This window comes from Bombus impatiens, unplaced genomic scaffold (assembly GCF_000188095.3).
Source record: "Bombus impatiens unplaced genomic scaffold, BIMP_2.2 scf_0478, whole genome shotgun sequence".
In the NCBI taxonomy this organism is placed as follows: Eukaryota; Metazoa; Arthropoda; class Insecta; order Hymenoptera; family Apidae; genus Bombus; species Bombus impatiens.
The window spans coordinates 1,836,639-1,859,635 of record NT_176897.1 but is presented as its reverse complement, the minus strand read 5'-3'; the positions used below and the strand labels follow the sequence as shown (position 1 = coordinate 1,859,635).

Below are 22,997 nucleotides of genomic sequence, written 5' to 3'. Positions count from 1 at the left end.
TGCTAATTTGCCCATTCCCCCCCCCCCCTCCTTCAATCCGTTTCGCATATCGTACAGTCGCCTGTTTTCATCGTTTCATTCGTCAGATTCAAAGGAATAAATCGACGTCACAGTCGGTCAACGTAAGACACCCGTGTCGCCCATTTTCGCTTCCGTCAGCGATAAATCGCGATTGCTTCTATTCCTACTGACAATTTATCGCAGTATTAATCTCGCATTGCCATCGTGGGCCAATAAATACGTGTATCGATGTTACGCAGCTTCGTGAACGCGAGCATGGATCATTACGTTCGCCAACGAACCTATGCATCGTTCTTCTCTCGTATCCTATCGATCGTAAATCTCGGGAACATCGTTTTCTACCGTTTAAGGATACAGTTTCAGCCAGGGTTTTGTAAGACTCTATTGATTGACGTACCGGTTAAATCTGACGGGGCAAGCACCTTTCATGGCGCACGGGCGATAATTTGAAGTATATTCTCACGATACGAATAGGCTTTGTAGAAATCGTTTCTCTTGCTGGAACGTGAGCGGGATCTTTTACTCTTGTATCGCATGCCTTTTTCAGGTACGATGGTTCCGAACATTGTAACGTTTACCAATCGTCGCATTTGCCAATCGATGGTAAGCTAAAGTTTCCGTTACGTGTAAATTTGCGATGCCAAGTATAAAGCAACCATCTATTTAAATATTTGATTTTCTACGATTCACCGCATCAGACTCGATCGAGACGATTCTTTGCTTTGAATAAAAGAAAAAATATTTGTAGTTTGCTAGCATGCAAGGATAAATAATAATCAGGATAGGACAGAATAAATACGACGGGATAAAACGATGGCTAAACTGTTGAGAAGTCGTAACACATTATATTTCAAACAAACTTTCTACGTTTATCGTCGCTTTTCAATTGCGCAGGTTACAATTGATATTATCATAAGCATATCATTACTTTATTAGGAAAGAGAGTAAACCGGACTGTTACGATATTACGTATTCCGTTTATTTCTGCCGTTTCTCATTTACCAATCACGCAAGTTTTCATCGACGTAAACATCTCGTCCACGCGACGTTAAGTAGAAAACTGAAAAACTCGAGCGAACGTAACAAATAATCACGGAGATTAAGAGAAAGAGAAAGAGATTAAGAGGAAGTAATTGGTCGAAATTGACCGCTTCGCTTTTAACCGCGGAATAGTTATATTATTATTATTTATCTAAGTAGGTCCCTTGGATTCATCGTGGCCAATATCTTCAGAACGAAATATATTCGTGAGGATTTATTGGTTGCGCGCGTAACCGGTGAGAAATAAATTACCCGATGATGTACGATAACTGTGAAAGACTGTAAACGCATCTACGTGCACGCCCACGTGTTTCTCTATTATCCTGTCAAATATTTACGATCCATGGTGTTCCGAAGATGGTACTCTTTGCGTAATTCTTATCCTTTTCGCAGCCTGGTCGTAAAGAGATCCCGATAGTTCGAGTCGATGGAGCATTATCTTATCGAATTATCTATCGTTTTTCTCAGCTTCTGCGTTGTAAATTATTTTTCACTGAACGTTTCAGGGTTGCAACGTCGGGTTTAATAAATTCGTTTCTTTTCTTTACGCGTATGTCCGGTTCACGGAGTTACCCCGCGCCTATGCGGACCTTAACACCTTAGGCACGTTACACACGAGTCGCAAAGGAAGGAACGCAAATTTGAACGACAAGCTGGCGTCATGTTTGCGTTCTTTCAAACGAATACGATATCGTCAAAAGTGGAATGCGACGTCCACGCGGTGCATCCTTATTGTCACTGATAATGTAGCAAGTAAATATAACGGTAAAGTAAATCAAATTTCGTATCTCTTTTCTTAGTTCGCGTATAGTAAAGAATAAGGAGCATAAAACGAATAATTCTTTCGTTTTCGTTTCGTACGTATCGTCTTCGTAGCGGTGTATCGTGTAATGGCTCCTGAATCGTAGGAACACGTGGATTTTATAACGTGCAAAAATAATTGGAAATGAAGTTTCGATGTAAAATTGTCGCGACTGCGAAAATAACGGCTTTTACGAGTGTAACTATCTTTCCTGACTTTACCACACCCTACGGTTAGCTGGGCACGCCCGTATAGTAGTTTGGCGTGCAATTAATCGACGCGTTAACAGGTCAACGTTACCAACCAACGGATTAAGACGCGATCCTCCTGCCTGGCGATTAGTCTGTCGTAGAATTTAAAGGGACGATCGCGAAAAATAAGTTTTCTGCCTTGCGTTAGCAAGCTGTCCGATAAGCTTTACATATTTGTTACTTTCGTCTACCTATACAGTGCCCATTGATAATATCCACTTTGCGTATAATATTCACGTGTTGCGTATAATCTAATATTCACGTTATTATACGCGAAATCCCATAAAGGAATAAATATAAAGTAGCATCGTTTGCAACTCTGTCGATCGTGTTTAACCGATAGACCATAGATATATAGGGAACAGCGTGCGTTTTGTCGTTGAATGTAACGTATAATATAGCGGTTATTTCAAGGATCGTCGACGATAGAGTAATCGTAATCTAGATTCACCTTAGGGACGAGAGCCGTCTGGATCGTTTGGTGGTGCATTGACTTAATCCTTCGTAAGACCCGGTATTATCGTGTTGAATCTTCGATAATTGCTGTGCAAGCAATTAACGACCAAGTCGTCTCGCGGTTCATCTACGTAGAGAAACAAAGATATCCGGCGAAAGATACATATCCTCTTATTAAAACATTACGCTTCTATCATCGTTGGCAGTTTGCTTTTTACAAGCTTCCGAGAAATTCGACAAGAATAGGCCATTGTGTGCAAATCGAACGATTTTTTATCTTTCTGTCGCTAACAGAGTATTAAGCAAGAACGGATAAAATCATAAATCCGATAAAACGCGAACAATGCCGGAATAAACGGCAATTAATTAATCAACGACGTACTAGTACTCGATTTTTTCTTACGGCTCGTATTACCTGCTTGAATTTATCCATTCTTGTTGAATTTGCTTTGAATATCATCGTCAGACAACTTCTCACGATCGTGTGTTACTAGGCGATCGGACTATGCATTATGGAGTGCAATTCCGAGTTTCTTTGCCTCGCTTAACTCTCATTAACATGTCAAATCGTGAAACCGGCGGAATTCCGGTTTCGCGTCTTTCTTAAGACGTGACTTTTTCTGCTTACGAGTCTCTTGAGATCAACGTTTGTTCTTCGAATTGCTTCTGAGTGCAGTGACATTTTTTGCCGACGAACAGTTGCCTTCCGCAAAACGGACAATGTCGTTAAACGTGATCGCTTAATTATGTTCCTTCTTCGAATGCCATAAAACAGAGGGAACAAAAGATGCTGTTCTCTTCGCGAACCACTCGTAATCGTGTCTATTTCCCGCGTGTTCGTGCACACATTTCCGTACGACGGTTAATCAACGTCCGAATAAAAGTTTTATCTCGTACCGAACCGATGCATCGAAACGTAGTTTCGTGTTTTCGATTTTAAATTACGAAGGGAAATTTTAGGAAGAAAAACTTGAAACTTGGCCCGCTCGAATCCCGTAGATAAAGAAGTTGAGATATTTTGTGGAAATATTCATTAAGTAATTTGGAAGATTCCGTGGAAAGAAAAGTTACGCTCGCCTCTGTTACGTCTAAAGCGACGTAGCCGCTTAGTAAGTTACATAGAGAGTGATTTAGTTATTTGAGTTGTTTCTCCTTCGTACCGATACGTTTCCCCTTGTTACAGCGTATACAGATTTCCGGCTACATTACGTATACGCTCTTGTATGAACAAAGTATATACGGAGCTTTGCGATTCACGGCATTGTACTTGAACGCGTATTGTTATCATGCGGGTGTGTCCACAGGAATATGAAGTGTCAGCGCAGCACTCTCGTTCCTGTGAACAAACACGTGCCATTGTTACTTTTACCACTATATTATGAACCCTATTTCGATTAACGTGGCGTGTTTTGCTCGAACAAAGATTTTAATCGTACTATACCAACTGCGATAGCTTATAGTATGATAACGGCGAAAATGGTTACTTTCACTTGGATAGTTTAATTAACAGTTATTAGCGTCGGTAATGCGAAATAACGTTTTAATTAAAAAATTGGAACGCGGAGAAGATTTCTGCTTGAAAGTTCCATCATGGAAGGTCAAACGAGCGTTAAACCAGTGACACGCAGAGCGTTGAAATGCAATTCGCATTTCGCGCGACTCAAATAACATAAAACTCTCGTAATTTTTATGTCCGTGGAAATGACTGCAACACGCTTTTCCAGCATCGTGCAAAGCTGTATGACAGTTCTAAATAATTACACGGATCGTGCAATTACTTTGAAAAAATCCAAATTTCTTTTGCCGTAAGAATTTATCGTTCTTTCACCCGGTAAAATGCAAATTCATCGTTGATACCGGGGACTGGGCGCGGTTATTAGCCTGGTTCGTCGATCGTGACAATTTACGATTTCCCAGTGGGAAAGTTTCGTAAGTCGGGAAGAGAAATGTTCTTTTAAATTTCGACACCGACGATACTCGGTAAACGAGCATTCTACATCCTATATTCTAGTTACGACTGCGATGCCCTGTATATCGAAGACTATTCGAGGAACTTGCGAATTAATTCACTTTATCGCGGCGTACCGGATTCGATTTCGAAATCTCGTAGCTCTTGATTTTGCCTCGGGAATCGTTCGTCTCCAACGTGATTTCGATGAACGTGATTTCGAGAACGAATTGCTACTTATTAATGCTATTATACGGTAGTCATTGATACCAGTAAATACAGCAAGTTGTCAAGTTCACGGTGAAATTTAAAGAGATACTTGTCAAGGGATACTCGTAACTCGATTGATAAATTCATCGATGAACGAACGAATGTGAGAGAATAGAAGGGACAGGGATCGTTATCTTCGTTAGGTATCGCCAAAATGTAAAATTCATGATTCCAATTCAAAGTTATTGGGTTGCGCGGAGAAGTATAGGCAGTATGGCGGGAGAAAGCTTGATTAGGGGCTAATGAAACTTGGAATATCTTGGCAAGTCTATCCAATCCTGGGACTCCCTCGTCACTGCGAGTTATAGCATAATTATGCCGTCGCGTCGCGTCGCGTCGTCGCAGTCCATGTTAGCGTTTATTAAGCTTCGTTCCTCGATTACGCACCGTCGTCGCTTCATTTTACACTTTACGGCGATTATGAGACAAGATGGATATACGCGCGCTTACGATGCCTTCTATATGTGAAACGCGTTTTAAAAGTTCCATTCGGGGTAATAAATCGTCTTGGTTACGAAATCCTAATTAAGGTGAAATCCGTTCGAAGCTCGGATATTTTCTTTCCCGCTATCGTCATATAATAGTAGTATCTGGGTAATATAATATTTCGGCCTCTGTACTCTGTGCCGAAGCTGCGTTCGACATTTTAACTCGTAATTTGGTTGTATTTACATATACAGGTGTATTTTTGCAATAAATAACGTGATTTTAGCTGAAGCCTGAAAGAATTCGGTATTCGGTAATTAAAGCGGCGGAGATGGCAATTAGAATTCGACTTTAACGATAAATATTCAGATTGAGATTACACGCTGTAAGGTTTATAATTTAAATAAAGAACGAGGTAACCGATCTCGAAAGTTTTCTCATACATATTTCATGTTTCTTCTTAATGACCTGACAATTCCGCGTTTAACCTTACGATGCATTTATATACTGTTTTTTCAAAGTAAAATAATTATTTTGACGAAGGGAAGTTATTTTTATTGAAATTAGGACAGAAAATTAAAGAAAGAAAATTAAATTAAAGAAAGGGTATTTTTAACGCGTGTGTATGAATCGCACAATGAAACATCGCTAAAAGATAAACGTGTCGTCGTTATTTCGTCTTTGTTCCACTAGTAACCGTTCGTACAGTTTTTACGCGCGAAAAATAATTACGATTAGGAAGCTTACATCGTTAATGTAGATTGGAATATTCTTATGCTATTCGTTTTGGTTGACAAGAATGATCGAACGTACGAAATCGAGGAACTCGATTATTTCTGCCCAATCCGTCGAATCGATGTATCTCCAGTACGAAGCTCCTTCTTGCTGTTTACATACGAGTGAATCTCATATCTGCCATGCCATCATTGGCAGGAAGTGGGAAATTTCAGGTACCGCGGATGAATGGGGAAAAGTATTTGTAAATTTATGCGATAATTGCGGTATGTAACAGATGATTCGCGACAGCGTTAAACTTTAATCGAATTGTCGTTGGTTGACTGGTTGGTTGGGTACGTATCGCTGGCGCTCTCGATGGCATTTAATCGATCGTCAAATCGGCAAGCATTGGATGCAAATAAATTCGGAGCCGAATGTTCTATTCGGCTGGTCATATAGTTTGGTTGTCGATATTACATTTCGCTGTCAATGCGTGTTAACGCAGGGTTCGCTCGCGATTCCTAAATGCTTTCAGAGAGCTTCGAATAGGAGAAATCTGTATACCAAACCGTTTTCAGTTTCGAACGTCAGCAAAACTATCTTTTTGATTTAGTATCTGCATTATTTTGAATCGTGACGAACGAAAATCAAATCGAACGAAAAGGGTCGCATTATTACAAGTGGTTTTTTCGTTTTTAGCTACCGCTATTACGCCGATATACGTTTATGTAATATGTATGTAAAAAAATATGTAATTTTAGAACGCGTTGACGAGCATAGGGGATGGTAATGCACGGTAACGCGCGGTAATCAAATCAAGCATATTCTATTCTTCTTCGCGAGCAATACGACCCTTTCAAGTTTTGGACTTTTAATATCCTGTATGATATAGCGTTATTTCGATTAATCTAGAAAATAGGGAGAATCGTAAAGAATGATATAGGATATAGCGGAGTAGAATAATTTGTAAGGGTGTATCCTGTGGAACGATGAACGCAAAATTGCTTAACTTTGCTTCAATATCGTCGAACGATATTGGAAATAGTTTCCCCTGGCACGAAATGAAATTTCTCCGTGGGAACATCTCGCCCGGGATTGTATCGCGTTTTTCGTGCAAAATAATCCGAGTCGAGTCTGGATTGAAACTTGACGACAATTAATGAGGCGTATTGTACCGCCCAATTTCTCGCTCGTTACTCGTCGCGTCGCACTCGCGTTCAATTGTTTCTTACTCGGTGCGGGTAACTGGTCGATTCACGATAGGACGTAGGCCACTCTCGATCCCCTTTCGCCTCGTCCTTATAATACACACCGGTTCAAAGTCTTCTTCTCTTTCCCGTTAATAGGAGCGTCCTCCCTGTCCACGTTCCCTCCTCTCTTTCCCTCTCTAACCATTGTTCACGGTGTGGACGGTCCATTAAGGGCCTAGACGGCAATTCGCAATTCGCAATTCGCAATTAAATGCTTCTGCGAACGGATGCGAGAAGCACTCGGGTCTCTCTCTCTTCTCTCTTCCCTCTTCTCTCTTTGCTCGAGGAGAGCCACTTTCGCCGGCATCTCACTGCGTCGTTGGTCTATCGGAATTTAAATAGCAACTTGAAATCTCGAGCGATCGATCCGATGGATTCTAGGATAGTAGGAAAATAACACGAAACGGACGATTTGAATGGTTCGCTTGGGATCGCAAGTCGGACGATTCTTAGTTTGATCGTGTCATTGTTGCAACGATATTATCTTTTGCGCATTTTTATTTCTTTTTTCGTTTCTACGAGCTGTAATTTTATTGAAAAACGTCGTCTCATAGGTAAGGAGGTTTTCTAACAAACAGTTAATTTCAAACAATCGCTAATAACGCATGCACGTATAGTCGTTTACTTTTATTCGATATACACATCAACGAAAAATACATTACCTACTTGTAGGGTGATTTAATATTTTTACGTAGGCATGGGATCGTTTAGTAGCATCGATATAATTGTTCAATTTCATGACTGATCGAAAATTCGAATCGAATAGAAAACTGAAGATCGAATCTTAAATAATCGATAATTATAAATAATTTCGATAATCTCCGAAAAACTTGCGACCATCGAGCCACCGTAGAACGTGGTTACTTTCTTAGTGCGATTTAATTGAAAAATTCAAAGTACTGCCACGAACAGCTACTCTCTTCCAGACAAATGTAATCGAGCTGTAACAAACGTAAGGAGTTGTACGCACCATGCTGCAGCCTTTAAAACGAGTATCCATTGAAATAAAGCGAGAAAGCGATTCTAGAAAAGCTTGCCCTCGACGTAAGCTCCACGAAGAAATTTGGCTAAACGACTCGGACGAAGGAAACGAGAGAAAAGGCTGGCAATAACAGAATGTAAACAACGTCTGGCAACTTTTCAGGTAAGAACGTGCTTTGCGGAGCGGACGAACAAATTTCTCGCGAAACGAGAGAGGAAAAGGATACCTTTTGCGATGGCCTCGTAGACTCGGCTCTCGTGTCCTTTTCGCGAATGTGTCTCTAGCCAGGATGATGCTCGCCAGAATGGAATTTCATTTGACGAGTTTGCAAGAAGGGGAGCGTACGTCAAAGAGATACCGTCGTTGTTTCCATCCAGCCGTGGAAAATGTTGCATACCATGGACGTGTGTCCATGTGCCTTTCTGTACCTTGGTGTACGCGAATCTACGAACGCGACCATCTTTGTCGAAATACGTATATCCTTTTCTTCTTTTCGATTTCTTCGTTTCCCTCGATTTTTGGATCAGCGGTACGGAAGTTTTCTATCGTCGAGCCAATTTTCGTGGAATAAAGGCGAGGCTAAAATTCCCATTGTACACCCACGATGTATTTTCTCTGACACTGTGTAACGATGTGCCTAACTGTCTCGCCTGGGACGACCGGGCAGCGCTGTAAGGTACCTGTACGATCTCTTTTGTAGCGATAAACGAGCTGCAAGAGACGGACGCTCTTATCTCGAATCTATCTATGAAAAAGTAAATACGAGATTAGGGGACGACGATGGTTCAAGTGTGCGCAGGTACTCCGAGTGAAAGCGAAAGATTGCAAGAGAAATAACATTGTACTCCAAACGCTTTACCTGTCATTTACCGCCATTCAGTTTTTCCTTTTTTTACGAAACACTTCAAGTTTTTCTATCAATTTCCAAGTACATTGTTCGAACACAGCGTAACTGCTACGTCGTTTTATCGAGACACCGACTTCAAACCTACGATTTAGTTAAAAACCTGTAGGACGATTTGTGCACGGCAAAAGGAATCGGCGAGTTTGCTCCCTTTCTTTTTTCTTTTCCAGAAACATGAACATCGTAGAACGGCGCTTTTAACGGTTTGTAAAGTAACGCACGAACGCGGTCGTTGATGCATGTCCCTTATCTGTAATACGCGCCATGCATGGCGAGCGTGTTTCCGGCACTTTCTGTTCGCAGTTGCACCTATCTATCGACCCGTCCCGTCGTTCGGCTTAAGCTTGTATCCGATTAAGACGGCTAACACTTTGAATTTGACGCAATCGTTCGATTTCAGTCATCGAACGTCGTGAAACGCGGGCCCGCCTTCTCGAATGGTAAATAACGGAGAAAGTTTATAAAACGTGTCCTCGGAGAAAAATAAATTTTGCTCGTGGCGATCGACGAAAGAAAGCGATTCATGTCCGGTAAAGAAAATAGATTTCGCTTGGATAAAAACTAAATTCGAGTTGTTTGCTTCCTCGTTTCGCGATATCATTCTAGATTTATAATATTTATTTAGATAAAAGCGCGTAACGATTAGTTTCCGCGTGAACGAATTTAATTTTCCATAGGCGGGATGGCCGCGACTGTTACGCAGAAGTTTCGTTCACCGGAAACAATTTCAACGTTCGAAGCGTATGTAGAAGATCGATTCGCCGAACCTCGGGTATCGACTTCTATTCACGATGCGCCAGGTGCTAAAATGATTCTGCCCGAACCACCGTTCGCAAGCTCGTTTAATTACACGAGCGGACTGTTTTGTCGGCGATCCTTTCGGCGCCTTTCGCCATCTCTTCGTAGCGGCAAATGTTGATAATCTAAGAGAGGAGAAGGTGAATGCCGAGGGAACGCGGTTACGTTTCCGCGGCTGACAATTCCAATGACAAAGGAGAGAAGCTTTGACGGTCGGTTGTTCAAGCACCAAACTTATCGCGATGTCTTGCGTGTCAGGACTCTGCGTCACAAAGGAGTATACAGCTCAACTCGTGGCTCTTGGTAGCTTCAGCTTTTTGCGTCCCCTCTCATCTCCCCCTCGTTTTCCTTTTTGGTTAAAGGGAATTCGATGGAAATTCGATGAAAGAAAACATGCCATTTATAAATGACTAGTAACGGTACGATATTTGTCGTAGTCGCTAAATTCTGTCTCTAAATTTACGAACGAAAAATATTCTGTCGCGTCAGCTACGCGTTGCCCGATCGGTAAAAACTACCATTTCGGCGCGGGACATCGCAAGACCAGTTAACGTTCATCGGTGTCGTTATTGTCGCGGCTCTGTCCAAAGAGTATGCTCGATAAAACACGCACAAATATCCGACAGACAAACTGCAGTTGATTGTAACGCAGCTAATTGAACCACGCTTCGAGAACCACTCGTTTATCGTTCGACACGTAGAAACGTGCGAGACTCTGGTGTACGCCAGGAGCTCTATGGGGACTGGCACGGAACGCGACAGTCGTGTACCATGGGGACCATGTCCCTGTTTCACTGTCCCGATACGGATGAAAAGCTAACCGGTTGATGCCGTGCCAGTTGTTATTTCGCCGCTACCGTCGTTCGTTCTCCGCTTCTTCGTACGATTAGAACTACTATGATTAGCAGCTCGATATGAACATCGACATATAGGAGAGTATTCTTGTACCATTCGACACGATTCAAATTTTCATGCTGTTTCTGTCTAAATTTTACCCTAATACGTTCGTTGCTTCTGATTCCGCGTCAAAATTCCGCGTTACAATTCCGATTTTATAATTCGATGAGTTTGAACGATTACGTATTCGTCTAAAAGTAAATAGTTATAGTTAAAGCAAAAAATCAAAAGTAACGTCAACGTGTGTGCTGTAATAAAAAGAGCTTATCTTACAAGATTGAATCGTTTTCCGGATCTATCAATCCGCGCGACATTTAAAAAGCATTGGCGGTAAAGTCGGCGCTGGGTGTTCCGAAGTAATGGAATTTTCTGTTGTAATTGTGTAAATGCGCGCCTAAGCCTAAAGGACACGGAGGCGCGCACCGTTCGTACGATAATGTGAAAGTGCCTCGGTCGTTATTCACAGGGACACACCGTACGCCGTACAGGAATGCACTTATCCAATCGTCGCGGGCACGCGTGTACGATTCTTTCGTTCGCATGCCTGCACGAACGGTCTTTCTTCCTCCCCGGATTGGCAAGCCTAATTGCTCCGTTTCGTGGGCGATTGCCGATGGCCAGTAATCGGAAGATTACCAGCGAGGTCTTGGGCGTCTTCGCAGCGAAAACAAGATAATCGCGCGGTTCGCTTCGGCTCTTAAGAGATTTTAGTCGAGCAGTCTCGCTAACGGGAGTACTTTTCGCGCATTCGATAACGTTTTAACGCATTCGATTCCGTGACGTTCAGTGACGTTGTCGTTCTGTTGAGAATTTCTTGAAAACCTAACTCTGCTGCTTGCGCGAGTGTAACACAACGCGTGTGTATGATCGATTTTATAATGATACGTTATTTTTTGTACATTATGAGAAATGCATCGATCTAGAATTATCGATATTACGAGACGACGTACACCGGATTAACTTTCTGTGAAATACGTGTACACGTTTGTACATACACGTACATAGCAGTGTGTCCGTACAGGACGTACAAACATCGCGGTGTTTAACAGCAACGATACTCTTTTTAGTTACGATTATATAATACTAGTAATAATTCTTTTTTGTATATGCCAATATATTCGCATCGACATAGCGCGAACCATTCCGCAATAGATATCTGTAATTTTTCTACGCGTATTAATCTAAATTCCTGTGATAATTATTTCACATTTTTTGCTGGATACGCGTATGTACATATGTACACGTGTATATTAGATGCTAAACCTTTAAAGCTTTGACGCGTTAATGGTAGATAATTGGTTTGTAGTTATAGAACGCTATTCTGTGCCATTTTTATCCGATAAATTATTTGTCTGGGCTACGCACCGTCGTCACTCGTACATACTCGGTCTAAAGAGAGCTTCGTTTTCTCGTGCTTTCGTAAAACGTCCAGTCAGCTTCCTGTTCTCGAGATCTCTTCGTTTTATCGCGCATATGTAACAAGAAGAGTCCGATCCCGACCAATCAGTGATCCCGAAATACCCTTCTAAGCTCGCTCTTTGCACCCGCTCTGTCAACTCCCGTATGAATATACATGCATAATGTATATGAAAGAGTCTGTACATGGGGGCTACGCAGATTCTGGCGGAGTGGCAAACTACGACTAGATAGATTGCACCGGCGGGTGCTGCAGTTGCATTTTCGCTATTCTACGGTAACCTCGTTTCAACGGATTTGCGTTCTGGCATCGTAGAGGTGTGTGAAACCAGTGATAGCGGTATTTAATTTCGCAGCCAGCTGTCTGGGCTTTTTTTCGGAACGATAACTTGAAATTAACATTTCGATAGAGTCGACGGAGAAGTTCTATAAGAATTCCAGCTGCTCTTCTATGCGTCCTATAAGTATTGTCGATCGTCAAATATGTCAATCTCTCTTATGCCTTTGAACCTCGATAACTTGAAATTTTGTTTCAGTTACATATTTCAAAAGCTTATTTCATTCGATCGATAGATTCGAGTCGAGCGATAGTTTCCTTTGTTTTATAAAATGCATATATACGAGTAACACGATCGTGTAAAATTTAGAAAGATAATGTTTCGTTACGAATTCTCGTATTTTTTTTTGTACGAGGCACGAATTCAAACGCATTGATAGTAAAAATCTGCTCTGGTCTTTAACAGCACGAGTGGAATCGAATCCTTCTTTGTGCTTTTCATTCCTTTTACCTTTTCTTTATGCTTAAACTTTATCCACGAGGTAGATCGCTTCACCAGGCTGCACGAAAAAGTAGTTCGTACTGCCTTGGGACGACCTTTGCCCCTTCAAAAATATGGTCGCTTAATAATTAGCATAGCTAAGCGTTACCAAAGCTCTATATTTTCCTTACTCATTAGTTTAAGGCACGATTTACCGATGCGTCTCACTGGCTCTTGAGCTTGCACGGTTCACTTTTTACTCGCGAGAAATACAAAAGGAATTTGCCATCTATTGGATACTACATAGTACCAGAATTCACAACGCGGGAAATTTAAATCATAAAGGCGCGATTATTAGATAGAGAGCTAATATCCTGTTGAAATAACACGTAAGATTATATTGACTTAACTTATAGGCAAAAACGTTTCGGAACAATACGTTATTGGACATTTTTTATGATTTGTCAAAAGTGTTAACGATATAACGAATTAAGTAACACATAATCGACGAAATACCTGTTTAAGCTTATGTTTTTTTTTCTTTTTATAAATATTATAAATTTCTCGTTTGAATACTATAAACGACAAGAATGAAAAGAGAGGGTAGGGTCTTCGCTTGGAGAGAAATCTTTAGAAGTAGGAGCTCCAGTTGCAAAGATGACGAACCTGATAAACGAACTCTAATGGTTTCATTATGCCGTAATGAACGCTCCATAATTATATTAGGTTCGTTATACGCGGTGCTTATTAAAATTGTACGGCTGGCCAGGTATCTTCCCACGAGCTCTCTATACTGTGACCTTTTTCATGCTTTTGACTCTGATTTTCGTTGAAACATTCATCGGAACACGGTAAACTATATCAAGGTCTGACGCTAACGGCAGCAATTACGAATGTAAGTACTACGAACGTAGTACATTGTGCGTAATAGTTGAAATAACTACACGCTTGAAATACATTTCGCTTAATTATTCCGTTTGTTTAGTTGGACAGTTTTGATCCTCGATTCGGACGTAACAAGCTTCTAATCTGCCCGTTTGCAATGAACTAAATGCTTGCCAACAGACTGTAGCGTTAGCGTTAATTATATGGATTGTACAGCTTATGTGCGATAAGTGGTAATTGTTATTTCCATGGTTTTGATTCGCTAATATTTATTGCTTCGATCATGGAACTTCTCAAAACGATATTGGACGATATCGAACAAGGATAAATAAATAATAAGTATCATAAGCGGCGCTTGCGAAAGAAGTCGACTTAAATCGATTATCTCGTTAAGAAGCTTCAAAGGAACGTCTTATGCAGCTAACAATGACGATAAATTACTGAAAAACTAATACGTTGTTGAGAAATGAATAATCCCTTTAAAAAAGTATCGGCAATAATTTCACAAGTAACATCTAGCATTACGTTAAGAAATTGAAGCTGCTACCTTCGTCTTAGCCCAAGCCCAAGGGCGCACAAGGCGCATGATCCATCATCCGGTCTGTCTGATTGCGAGCGAGACGAACAAATCCTTTTGTCTTTTGTTTTTTACTTTCTTGTTTGGCCTTTATCGCGAAGGAAGAATTCTTACGCAATGCCGCGGAGCTATAATTAAGCTCGATGTGTCTCTGGCAATACGATGACAGCCGGTGCGCGAGGTCAACGTACACAATTTGCTAGGAAACGCGTGCCTCTGCGTATGAAGCGCTCGATCCCTCCCCTCCCCCTTCTGGCCCTAATTATCCGGGCTGCGCTCCCTTCAGGGATCGTATGCACTCCGCCCGTTGCCGAATAATCCCTCGTGCGACTTCACCGTTGCCCACATTGTATGCAACCTGTGACATTGTTTCGAACACGTACACGCATTTTCGTATGCGCGCACGCGCTCACAATCACTCACGAAGCACATACATATATGTACGAGTATATTCGTTTCTTCTCTCTCGTGCTTTCGCCTTTTCCTTTTCCACCTTGTCTTTCGTGTCGACCGTTGAGTCGTTGCTCTTACCGTACGATCGTATCTGTCTTTTGTCAGCGAATCGATAGTCTTGCACGCGCGTTCTGTGACAACGTACGCCGCAGTCTGCGCGGTAACCCGCGTCGTACCGATTCATGCTCTCTATTCGTTGTGCGTACGTTCCATCGAAACGATGCGATGGATGGCTACGATGGATGAAAAGACGTTCGTGAACTCACGGATGAACCATGTTCCAGCTCTCCAAGTCCTTCGTGTACGTGCAATAGCTGGGAGCTGAATGGCCGATGATGCGATCTTATTGCCGATTGGAGTGTTTATAATACGTATATCTATAGCAACTTGTAGCCTTCTGCGCATCGAGGATTTTCTCGTACGACCGAACTTCATCGTATGCTTTTCAACGTTTTCGAACGAAACATCTTGAAATCAACGGTTTTGTTTCATAAAGGAAAGATTATAGATAGTTTTATTCGTAAAATAGATATTACGAGGAATCCAACACAGGTACGGGTAAAAATGAAAGTTACGAAGTACATTTCGCGTTCGTTTCTCCGTTCGAGACGGTATCTTAAGTCGGCAGGCCGAATGAATAATCCGCTTGACGCGAAGACAAGCAGAACGTACAAACTTGTGCTTACTTAATAAAGCTAACGTAGAACAGCAACGGTCGGAGGCACGTTTGAGAGAAGGTTTTGTCGTATTCTCGGACAAAGTTCGAGCGTAGATCCAAGAGTGGCGCGATGCCATCCCAAATAACGAGGCTGCAATTTGTCGTCTCGGCAATATTAAACCCTTCTTTGTTACGACCTCTGTCGCTAACATTGCTCTCGCCGTTGTTGCAGAGAGGATGTCGCTTACCAGTTTTTTGCTACTAGCGACATAAAGTGCTTTCTAAAAAAATATTTGTATCGTTTACTTCCAAAGCTTGGAATTTACGTTGCGGAGCATATAACGCGTTAATTTTAATAGTTGCGAGGAGAGTAGATAATAATAACCGAGTGTTTTCCTATTAATAAAAAGGGGACGCTTCGGCAAGCTTTTCACTTTTGCCCTGATGTTATATTATCCGTGTTATTCTATAATACAAAAATAATACAACCTGCGGCATAAAAATATGTCTTGCGATATAAAAGTATGTATCGGCCGAATGCTATAGAAAAGACAAGTTGTTTCGTTGAATCGAAGCTACGTGTTTCATAGCCGGCAAATTCCGACGGTCGGTCCGTCCTTTCTTTTTCGAATGTTCTTTCGAATATGCCGATATCAGTGACGAAATCGATCGAAGACTTGCCAAAAAGAGAGAGGATTACTTTCAAAGCAGTGGGTGGAATCGATTAAAGCGCTTAAGAGCACGTGACGCGTACGTAATATGGCAAATTTTCCAGCCACGATCGCATTATCGTTACGCCATTACAACGGGGTCGGTGTAAAATGCGTCGCAACAATGGGACGGCAGCGGCCACCCTTTCACGCATGGAAAAAAGCGGTAGTTAATAGTCGTATCCCCGTTATGCGCGTACGTGTGCGAGTTGGTAGGGAAAAAGCCGGGGTACAAGGGCTGGAAACGAAACGAACGCGGTGTAACTCTCAAGGGGATTGATTCGGAGCGGTCCAGAAGCATAGAGGGTTCGTATCGATTACTCGCACCCATCGCATCGGGCGCATCTACGTGGAATACGGCAGAGTCGTGTCCCTCGATGCCCACCCTTCATCTTCCGCTCGCCATTGACTACTCGAATGGATTTTCCATCGGTTTCTGAAAGCCTTTCGTCGCGTATAACAACGAAGAAAGCGAACCTTTGAGGGAAAAACGAGGGAGCCCTCGATCTATGAAGGAGTTTCTCTTCATAGAATTTTATCGATCGTTCTGGCACGCGCACGTGCCATTGCCATTGTCTATCGAGAGTTTACGGAATGTCCATTGATCGGAGATTTATAAACGGAAAGTAACGTGATCAATGGTGTGCGTGTGTGTATCCGATACGTTGCGTCGTTGATTATAGAAATTCCGTTTAAGATATACTACTGGAGTTTAACGTTTTGTATTTGACGTTGCGATAACTAGATTCATAGTCGTGCAGATAGTCACGCGGACTGCAAAACAAATTGGAAAAGCAGTGTTATCTTGGATTCTTTTTCATTAAATATACGCGTTTATTCGACCAATCGCGGAGAGACGCGATCGCGAGGAAGCGCGTCGACGGGAATCGTAAATTCCCGTTACGATTAGATAGATAATCGACGCCACGAACAGATCGATCCCCTATTTCGATTAGGACGATAGGATCGATTAGGATGGTTTTAATGAGTAGTGTTTGAGTAACAGTTCAAAGATATATTATATTTCCAACAACATTATATAGAAGATAGTTACGCTGGTGTGTAGATATGAATTAAGTAAGCGAATGATCGAAGGGTGGAAACCCGGTAAAGAGATGTTGACCGATCCGTAGTCGTAGATTCAGTGAAGTCCGGTGACGATGCTGTTGCAAAGGAAAACTCTTGCTCGGTGGAGATTGCCTCGCCACTGGTCGCTTGCTAGTCGAATCCTAGAGAATATCCTCTTAAACACGAGAAAACCCAGGTTTCCCTAATTCTTACCTGATGGAGCAGTAACCATAAAGTACCTCCTAACTCGAGGACGTTTTATGCTACTTAACGGCCTTAACGGCCTTAACTATAAATCAAAAAGCCTCGTTTTATGACAGTTCCTTAGGATTATTGCGGTCCAACTAATTGTATTGACGTGGCGAGTGGCCGCCTCGACCGAGGGATAGATTCCGGGCTACGCAAGGATTCACCCGACGAAACGATACGATATACATACGTTTCAAGCGCTCAGAGTTTTTTAATTATTGTTCTTTTTTTTAATCCAAATGATCCAATATCTAGCGTATAAATATCGATTTTAAGTGGATTTTCATTCGATACTGTTCCTCGAAGATTATTTCATATTCGATCACACGATAATGGAATAATCGTATAACGATCGAGTCGCGTTTATACGCAGGTATATCTTTTTTTATAAAATATTTTAGTCTTTCCAACGATCGATGACAAATATAACGTTTCGTTCGAATTGTCCCAAGTATTTAGACTTTTTACCATTTATCGTGTATTAATTTGCACTTTGCGCTAATACCATGGTTAAAAAGGATCCTGAAACAAGACACTGCTTCTGTTCGTAGGTATATCAATTGTAAATCTTAACAGCTCTTTCCGTTGAAAACAGTTGGCTGGAGTGTTTGCATCGTTTGCAACGGTACGGTTAAAATATTCGTCTCATTTATTGGAGAATGTTGAGCCGTAATCGCACGGTAACGTAGAACGAGAGCGCTTTCCATTAACCAAACCTCCTGGCATGATCTCCCATTAACCATCGACCATGCGGGAGTGTAATCTCGGTTTGCGAATTCAGACTTTGCGGTTCGCGTTAAATGGAAATCGTTTCAACCTGTTTCGCCGTATTGGCCGTTTCCTCGTTGTTTACTTAATTATTTTACGATTTAGATATGCTTGTCCCGTGATGTGCTTAAAAATCTGTTAAATCGTCGTACCACTATCCGGGATGGAACGACGGACTAACGGACCGTCCGTTCGAAACGTACATCTCGGTCGATGGAACGAATTCACGAAATTCACCGCGAACGACCAACCCGAGCTCGCTCGCGACTTCCTCCGACCTTATCTCTCGTTTCTTGCCCTCGAGCGATGATCTTAATCTTCGTTCCTAAGATCTTGACAGCGAGCTACTTATTCGAGCAACTCCTTGTCTCACCGCAAACGCAGTCCCGTTCCGCTGCAGCCACCCCATGCCTTCGAACGGAGCACCTCGGTTAGAATTAAGGGGTGGATACCAGGGTGGAAATTGTGCGGCAGTTTGTATCGGATTTGCATTCCGCTGGAATAATGGCCGTCGGAGTTTCCTGAAGAACCGAGGGGAGAACACGGGACAACAGATAAGACAGGACTTGCTGCGATAATTACGATCTTTCCATTCGTTCGCATCGACAGTTTGCCCACGGGATACTTGAAACAGAGAAAAAGGGAAATCGTCGAAAGAAATAACGAACGAGCTTCTTTTTCCGATAGCTTCGAACCTCGCGTCCTTTTCCTCCTCTTTCTCCTTTGCTTCTTCTTTCTTGCTTCTTTCCACCAAGTGCAAAAATTCGGTGCGGTATATTAAGCGATGCAAGAACGACGGAAAATGCGAAGCGCTCGACCAGCTTCGTGGCTCGTATAAAATTAAACGTCGTCGTTTTTAGTATTCTCGTTGCAACGGTGCGACGAATACGAATTCGAGTCATTTTCCATTGTGAAATTTGAAATTATCGTTTCATTTACGTTGTTACGATGAAAACGAGTGAAAATTTTATAAAATCCAGAACGACGCGCAAGGTTTATTCGATTATTAGTTTAATGGTTTTAAAGTTTGTATACGGAAACACGGAACACATATGTATTTGATCTCATAGTTGCGTTTCGTTCTAATTGTTCTATCCTTTTAATCCTTTCGATCCGGTTGCGTCACATACGTTCCAGCGAACCTTTTAAATTCTCTTTGGATTAATTCGTTAATACGTATTCTATCATTCGTATCCCCCTTTTGTTGGTTCCACGGGACAGTCAAAAATATCCCGGCACCTGTATAAATTATTCAAAGCCGAGCGTAAAGGTAACTCTCGTTGAGCCGCTCGTTGCTACACGGAGGAGACGCTAATCGCTTTGACTTTTCGACTATTAAATTAACATCTTTGTTCGCTTCCAGCAAGTTGCTAGCGGTGTCATTCTTGCCGAGCTTTTCGATTACTTCGTGATTCCTATATACGATTTATGATTACAACGAGAATTTGTGAGAAAGAATCGAAGGATAGAAGACAAAGATGTTACTCCGTCGATCATCGATCGATTCCGTTAATTATCGTCGATTAATTCCGTTTACAAACAAAGAGGCGTCGCTGTTTTTCGCTACGACGAATGTCTTTAATCTCGCGTCGTACCACTACTAGATCGCAGGAAACCACGATACGACGAAAAATTATGATAGCGCAACGTGAAAATACAAACGTATCCGTTGCGGATATGTTAGAGATCCGTTTTGGTCATCCAGACGTTCTGGCGTAACCGTTGGACGTCTACTCGTCTGACTGCCTACGTACACTCGGTTGACTCGTTTTAACCCACGTAGAACGCGTTAATGAACTTGGAAAAGATCACCGCGAAGGATAACGTCGACGTAACCTTGTAGTCGTCTTAGAGTTTTAAGGTGAATCACTTTTGCCACGATTACCGTTTGCGCAAGCTTCATGGTCGCTTTCTTCCATTCGCGGCAAACGCTCTCGATCCTTTTGGACTGTTCGATTAAACCGCTTCGTTTCGCCAACTAGGCGTGGATGCGAACAACTTGCACGACATTTTAGAATTATGCTGTCTCGCGTGATATTGCTTGCGCGTCGCAACGTTCTACGGATATGTTCGGTATTTTACCTTTATACAGAGGTGCGTATCGCTGTTTGAAAGTTACTTCGATGTGAAAGTAAAACGCCACTTTTCTAATTCGCTGAATTTTCTTAGCACCTTCGTAATATTACGAACATTTTATATGAAAAGACCATCGGAGAAATATTTGTTAGGGAAGTGTTTTCCAGCGTTCGGAGGAAAGTGCTTTGTATCGATGTGTATTTTTAAATATTTGACGCTGAATACGAACTGCCGTAACTTACGACTTTTCTCGCGAAACAACGCATCGATCTTGCGTCTACTGGTGGAGCTATTAAACAGAGCGAGGCAGAAGGAAATAAATCGACGAAGACGAATAGGTTTGTGGATGACGACGGTATTAAAAATGCCACGGGTAAGTGGTATAATTTTATTTAGTGAGAGACGGTCGTCGGTTCGACTCGTTTCTCAGGCTTAACCAGATACGGTCGTTATCGGGCAGCTTCACCTCGAAACAAAAGCTCGGAAAAGTGCAGAGGCGGAGGTGAAAAGAAAAACAGGAGACAGATAACGTCGAGGGCCATAGACGAGGGCTATAGAAACAAAAAGAAAGTTCCCTTGAAACGAGTCGTTCTCGAAACCCAGCACCGAGCACAGCGGAGATTTTCCAACGTTTCTCAACCGCTCTTTGTCCACTACGAAATACCTAAGAAATGATTTTCGTCCGACAATTGCTTCCGTTTCCTTCTCTAGCAGCTTTAACACGGATCTCTGAAAAAGACGTAGCTATGCGCGTACGTAGTTTTTATTTCGTTTGACGCCTGAAGCTGTTTATTTATATCGGTTAAGGTTAACACGACGGAGGAGTAGTTATTTTTATTCTATTGCATTTACGTTCTTTTAAATTACTCGAAGGACTTCCCTCCTATTCAAAGAGTGAATATACGATTTAAAATGCCTCGAGGAACGATAGGATAATGCCATTTGCGATCGTAACGTGCTTCAAGCGTGGAAAGCAAAAGATTAGAAGAATGCTCCATGAAAACTCTAACGTAGGAAAGAAGCACGACTTTTATCTGTTATTTATTTCGAGGCAAACATTGCGACTATATTCGTGGAACAATATAGAATATTAATTCGACGTTTTGCAGGAAAAGTGAATATTTACCGAATAACTTAGTCGGTTTTTCGACAGTTTCGATTAATAATTTATCTAATTAAATAGCGTAATATAGTTGGCCGATTATTTTTAAAAATTTTATTAGGAACCTTTGATAAATATCTTTGATGAATATCCTATTTTACGAAACTTATCGCACTAAAGTAACATATTTCGTTGAACATGACGCAGAGTGTTGAGCTCATATTTTTCGACTATGAGATTAATTTGCATTAATGAAGTGGCATTTGGAGCAGCTACGAACCAGTTGCAGCGTATTTTGCAATTGCTTCGATCGAGTTTTCATTGTATCAGCTCATTACACGTTTCGTTGTGTCCTCTAGAACCACCTACGTAAGTAAATTCACATTCATTTTTCATTTTCATAATACAAATTCATCGTTTTCCGAGAATCTCCTGGTAACGGCGACAACACGCGGCGCTTGGCGTTTAACGCGCGGAGCATCGTTTTGCATACAAAATAGACGACGTTACTCATCCCCTCAAATAATAATCGAGAGTCATTCACATGCATGCCAGTCGAGTGCGGTGGTTTATACACCGAACAAGGAAGTCGCTAGGATGCGCGGTTCCGTATATCGAGACTGTCTGGCACGCCTGTCTGTAACGTATGACACACTGACACGCACACACGTAAACACATACACGTAAAATCTTCTCGATTCGCGTTCATACCATCTACAAATTATTTCTTAATACCTTCGACGACGATTCGTTGCTTTCGCTCGGACAAGCGTTTGCAAATTCTTTGGAACGTCTGCTTTAACAGTTTCGAAAATTGCTATATATACCGTCGCTGTAAAGTCTAGCGTAATTCTTGCCATCTTGCATTTATAATGAAAATACGCGCGTATTTATCGTTGCCTTCGTTCCTACACAGCGCGAGAATTCGACAGAGGTTATGGCCCAGAATTAACGGCCGACGACACATCGGGAAAAAAGAGAGAAAGAGAGAGAGAGAGAGAGAGAGAGAGAGAGAGAGAGAGAGAGAGAGAGAGAGAGAGAGAGAGAGAGAGAGAGAGAGAGAGAGAGAGAGAGAGAGAGAGAGAGAGAGAGAGAGAGAGAGAGAGAGAGAGAGAGAGAGAGAGAGAGAGAGAGAGAGAGAGAGAGAGAGAGAGAGAGAGAGAGAGAGAGAGAGAGAGAGAGAGAGAGAGAGAGAGAGAGAGAGAGAGAGAGAGAGAGAGAGAGAGAGAGAGAGAGAGAGAGAGAGAGAGAGAGAGAGAGAGAGAGAGAGAGAGAGAGAGAGAGAGAGAGAGAGAGAGAGAGAGAGAGAGAGAGAGAGAGAGAGAGAGAGAGAGAGAGAGAGAGAGAGAGAGAGAGAGAGAGAGAGAGAGAGAGAGAGATGGGAGGGGGCGGGGGAGGTGCGGGATATAGACGCATGTGTTCTGGCAACTCTTCAAACGATGCATTTCCGAAAATCAATTTCGCGGTGAGTCCCTGGCGAATTCAGCTGTCGCGGCTTGAAACTGGCTCGTCGC

The 22,997-nt window shown here is 42.1% G+C and overlaps 1 protein-coding gene and 1 non-coding gene across 6 annotated transcripts in view; one reads left to right on the top strand and one right to left on the bottom strand.

Moving 5' to 3' along the window:
• LOC100743674 (probable Ras GTPase-activating protein) overlaps positions 1 to 22,997 on the top strand; it is a 261,958-nt gene that overhangs the window by 15,058 nt on the left and 223,903 nt on the right. The window lies entirely within an intron of this gene.
• Positions 12,996 to 13,145, bottom strand: LOC112213112. The gene has a single exon (XR_002946999.1). It is a non-coding gene; the product is annotated as a U12 minor spliceosomal RNA (small nuclear RNA).